Source organism: Engraulis encrasicolus, chromosome 5 (genome assembly GCF_034702125.1).
Source record: "Engraulis encrasicolus isolate BLACKSEA-1 chromosome 5, IST_EnEncr_1.0, whole genome shotgun sequence".
NCBI lineage: Eukaryota > Metazoa > Chordata > Actinopteri > Clupeiformes > Engraulidae > Engraulis > Engraulis encrasicolus.
Window position 1 is genome coordinate 41,198,474 of NC_085861.1, and position 5,000 is coordinate 41,203,473.

Here is a 5,000-nt window from a genome sequence, read left to right on the forward strand (position 1 = left end):
TAAGGATTTGGCAATCTACAGTGCAAATCTATGAGGTGGCATGACTTTCACCTGTCATCCACAAGTCGTTTAGGAAGCCTGCAGACTGAAAAACAACATTTTCAGGAATTGCGTCTTACCCACATACAACAAGGCCTAAGAAAAATAAAAGTTTGGTTCCGTTTTTTTGTCAGGTTTGGTCATCGTCCGGTTGGATTTTTTTTTTTTTTCCTTTTTTTTTTTTCAATTTCTTTTTTTTTTATGTCTGACCCCCCAACCCCCCACATGCGCCAGATTTTGTCATACACGTTGTTGAACAATGCCAAGGAGTTGAGGCTTGATAAGTACAGCTGAAGCTACAATGAAAGATAATAACCATTAATGAGCCAAGAGGCCTATAATATTTTATTTCAAATTGATTTATTTCAATTTTAGTGATGTTTAGTTGAACAAAAGTGAGGGGGGTGCAACGTACTCATCCCCCCCGTCGGATAGCCTACCCTGCCGTGTCCCTGTCTCGTGCGAATGGGATGCATCCCCTCCTTTCCTGGCTAATTTGGTGGTGCTATGGCACCTCTTCAAATCGTCAAATTGTTTGCAGGCTACTGTTTTCCGACGTGGAAAGCGTTTTGGGTTTCAAGTACAGTGTGCATTTAACTTAAATGTTCTTGGCGTCCTTATTTTCAATGGAGTCAAAGTAGTGGGCATATACCCATCTTGAAAACGAGCAAGCTGGATCTTCTCGATCGGTCATCCTTTGTCAGCCTGCCATTTCGAGAGACGAAACGTGAAAGAGGAAGCAATGTTCTGCGTGAAACTTTAAAATCTCTGCGCGGACGTAGGCTATCGTAGGCAATAGCCGATCTCGCGGTGATCCGCGAACATTGTATAAAGAAAACAAAATACCCACACAAAATTTAGGTGAAAAAAAATGCATTGTAATGTGCAAGTTACTTGCATTGTAACGAGGACATATTACCAATTTTTTCCCCTGTAATCAGTTACATTACTGCGTTACTCAAAAAGGTAATGCATTACAGTAATTAGTTACTTTTGTAACAAGTTACTCCCAACACTGCGTACGATATTGGTGATATAATCTAGGGTGCAGATAGCCAACAGGGCTCTCATTAATGGCTCTCATTAATACTTCATTGTTTGACTCTACTGCGAAGTCAACATGGAAGTTGGGAAGATTGCCCCTTGCGATTTTATCAATATAACACCGTATGCACGCGTCTGCGCACATTGTGACTGGTGTTTTACCGTATGCAAAATTAACGCAAAATCTGTGTTGTACCGCACGCAAATTGATATTCTACCGGAGCGGTGTCCTACCGCACGCAAAATTCGCATGGCAACGCGTTTGTGCATGAAAAGTGCACGTATCCACGTATCCTGCAGTAAGCATGTCCCTGGCCTTCTTTAAGCCCTGGCCGGTGGACACTCAAGGCTCTTCTGATTTTAGCAATGTTACTTGCTAAACCGCTTGCTAGACCTTCGTTTCCCTTGGACACTCGACCGACGGCCGCAGACTTCTTCACCAGGCCGAGATGCTATCAACGACACAGTAGACAAAATCTTGGGCATAGCTTATTACTTATTACTTGAGTTAGGTTGATAGAAGTGTTCTTGGTTTAAGCATTAAAGGAACAGTTCACCGTTTTTTTATTTTGACATACCTGTATTTGTAGTATTTCCCAGTATTAAACATGAATGTGGGTATAACACACTACTTCTCAGAATTGTTAGCATAGCTTTTTTTGTGGGGGGGGTGCCTTTTTATTTCGATCGGACAGTGAAGCAATGACAGGAAGCGTGTGGCAAGAGTGAGACAAGAAGGGTCGGCCGCGTAGTGGACGAGTGCCTTACCGTTAGCGCCACAGTAGGGCCCTTATCAACATAGCTTAGCATAATCACTGGAAGCATCAAGCCACAAGGGACCACTGGACAGAATTAAACAGCGGTTTTGCACTCTGGTGAATTATACATTCACTTTAAGGAGGTTTATAAGTACTTTTGATGATGTTTGGTTTGATTCCATAGACTTCCATTGTTACACTCAATATGGCTATACTGACTAGGGAATGCAAGAAAAAATCCTCTGCATTCTCACATTTTACCAGGGCTTCACTGCATATGAGCAATTTTCTTAAATGATGTGGAGTGTTCCTTCCTGAAATGTTTGTTCTTTAGTTTCATTTTTCTCTCGTACTCTTTGTTAGTCTGTTTGCATGTCTCTCTCCTGTTAACTCCTTGCTTAGCCTCACACACACAGACACACACACTCGCGCACACACACACACACACACACACACACACACACACACACACACACACACACACACACACACACACACACACACACACACACACACACACACACACACACACACACACACACACACTTGCACGTACACACATCTAAGTAGCGCAAAGCTCCAGGTCATGTGTCAATTGCATAAATCAGGATTTGTGTCAGATTGTGATTAGTGCATTGTACATTTAATTTCAGTTTTTTTTTCTCTGTGTAATGTAACTATGCAGATTGAAGACTGTTCAACCTCAGACTGCCAGCTTCACACCACCACACAGTAATAACGCAGTGTTAATTCAACACTTAGAGAGTACTCTGGGACCAAATATGCACTAGAAAATGTTAAATCCCTTGAATTAACACAACAAACACTACTGTAAAGTATCACAAAATGGTGTTCATAGTACATATGGAAACATGTTGTGTTAAAAAGAAACCTTTGGTGGATTCTGCTGATATTACCTTGTTTCGTAAAGAGCTTGTTACAAAACCCTGCATCATGTATAATGGAGCCTGAAAGGGAGTGATTTTGGTGCAGGCTACAGTGTTGGAGGCTGGCAGTGCCCAGGCCCGACCACCCATATGAGCCAGTCTCCTTGCTCTCCCCAAATACAGGAAGCATGCCAAGCCTGTCTCTGATTGGCCCGTTTCTGCTCTGCTTCCCTCATGTGGGCATTGAGTGTCTGCTGGCTGGCTGGCAGGTGGGCATTGCCTGACTCACTGCACAGCAAAAAAAAAAAACCTCCAGTGTTGATACAAGACTAGGACAGAGTAGGACCAACTAGAATAGTGTTACATTTCACTCTATGAGTGTTGAATTAACTCTGTAAAATGAACGGACTGGAGACTGGTGGAGGTTGGGCCAGGCTGCTGGCTCCAAGAGCCGTTTGTATTGGCTGGAGCTCGCTGTCACACACGTGTTGTTTCTCCATGTTGATTTGGGGACTCTAACCTCATCATACCCCAATCGTCATCAGAACTGTGTGTGTGTGTGTGTGAGTGTGTGTGTGTGTGTGTGTGTGTGTGTGTGTGTGTGTGTGTGTGTGTGTGTGTGTGTGTGTGTGTGTGTGTGTGTGTGTGTGTGTGTTTGTGTGTGTGTGTGTGTGCGCGCGCGTGCGCATGCTTGTGTGTTGTGCATGTGTGTGTGTGTGTATATGTGTGCATGTGTGTGTATATGTGTGTGTGTGTGTGAGAGAGAGAGAGTGAGAGAGTGAATGTATTTGAATCCTTCATACTGCTGTGTGTGTGCGTGTGTTCTTGTGTGCGTGCGTGTTTGGATCCTCCCTACTGATGTTGCTGTGATGGTTGTTGTTGCTGTTGTGAATAGATGCTGGGATTGTGTGCCACTGTATTTTCCAGCTGTGTGTGTGTGTGTTTCTCTGTGCATGTGTGTGCGGCCGGTAGGCTGCCTGACTGGCTTGCGTGTGTGTGTGTGTGTGTGTGTGTGTGTGTGTGTGTGTGTGTGTGTGTGTGTGTGTGTGTGTGTGTGTGTGTGTGTGTGTGTGTGTGTGTGTGTGTGTGTGTGTGTGTGCGTGTGTGTTATCAGGTTATCCAGCTGTGCTCTGAATCGCTGCACTCTGCCACATGAGGGACAGTGACACGCCAGCATTCACACCACGCATCACCTGTCACATCTAGCCATGCGTACACAAGATACGACTTGACCCATAAGATACAGGCAGGGCTCGTCTCTGATAACAATACGGTACACCCTTCCTTCTTCCCCCTTCAGATGGAAAGTAATTAAATAATTGACAAAATATGTTTTATGATTCAATGTATTTCATTTTAAAAAGGAAAAAAAATATAAACAGAAATCATAAATAGGAATATTTTATAGCACAATGTTTTTGGTGTTCAAGGCAAATCAAAAATTTAGTTCTAGATTTAAGGTATTTCATTTGTTATATATCATAAAGTTGAAGGCTTCAAAAGAACATCATGTTGTCTAACTTAAAAGTTACAATCCTGTTAAAAAAATCCCTCTAACTTTTTTTTTGATCTCTCAACAGTTAGTCTTCCTGTCACTGATAGTGGGCCGCCACATCTTTCCTGTTGATATCTCTTTAAAAATATAATTTTATGGATAATCAGCCTGACGGAAGAGTCAACTTGTGTTGGCGTGACCTACATCATTGTTAAATCACATGGGATCATATGTGTGGACTGAGAAAGGCATTTCATTAGCAGCACACATCAAGATATTGGTCTGACACAGTATCACCCCTATGTAACAACAGCTATTGTTAAATGTCAGACCCTGATCATAATTAAACAAATAACAGCTGTGAAAACCTCAGAGGAGAACAAAGAGAGTATAGTGTTGCCTAGTAAATAGCACATTAAAAAGTAGAAACAAAACAAAGGTCAGGTAACTCAGGTTGCAAATGGCGGAGGCTTTTGGAGGTATTTCAAGACTGGTTGACAGTGATGTGAAGTTGAAAGGTCATTGTCACTCTATACTGTATGTTTCTTGGCTTGTCCCAACCAATAACTTTTAAGTACTTCACTTACGTGTGTAAGACTGCTTTGGATCACCTCTTTGGATCACCATGGGGCACCAACCACTTTGCCCCCAAAAGTGGGGCCTCTTAAAGGACCACTTCAGTCAATTTCAATATGCTGTGTATTGCTCACGCTACCCATGACTTGTCAGTACCCGGTGATGCCACATTTTTCGGCTCAGCCCTTTCCGAGATATGAG

General features: G+C 42.8%; 1 long non-coding RNA gene across 2 annotated transcripts in view; it reads left to right on the forward strand.

The window, feature by feature from the left end:
* Positions 1–5,000, forward strand: part of LOC134449455 (uncharacterized) — a 39,723-nt gene that overhangs the window by 16,979 nt on the left and 17,744 nt on the right. Inside the window, exon 3 of one of the 2 annotated variants that reach the window (XR_010034965.1) lies at positions 3,843–4,009. The exons of the other annotated variant lie outside the window; for it this stretch is intronic. This is a non-coding gene — a long non-coding RNA (uncharacterized LOC134449455). Of the gene's footprint in view, positions 1–3,842; positions 4,010–5,000 lie in introns of those variants that run through there. 2 annotated transcript variants of the gene reach the window in all.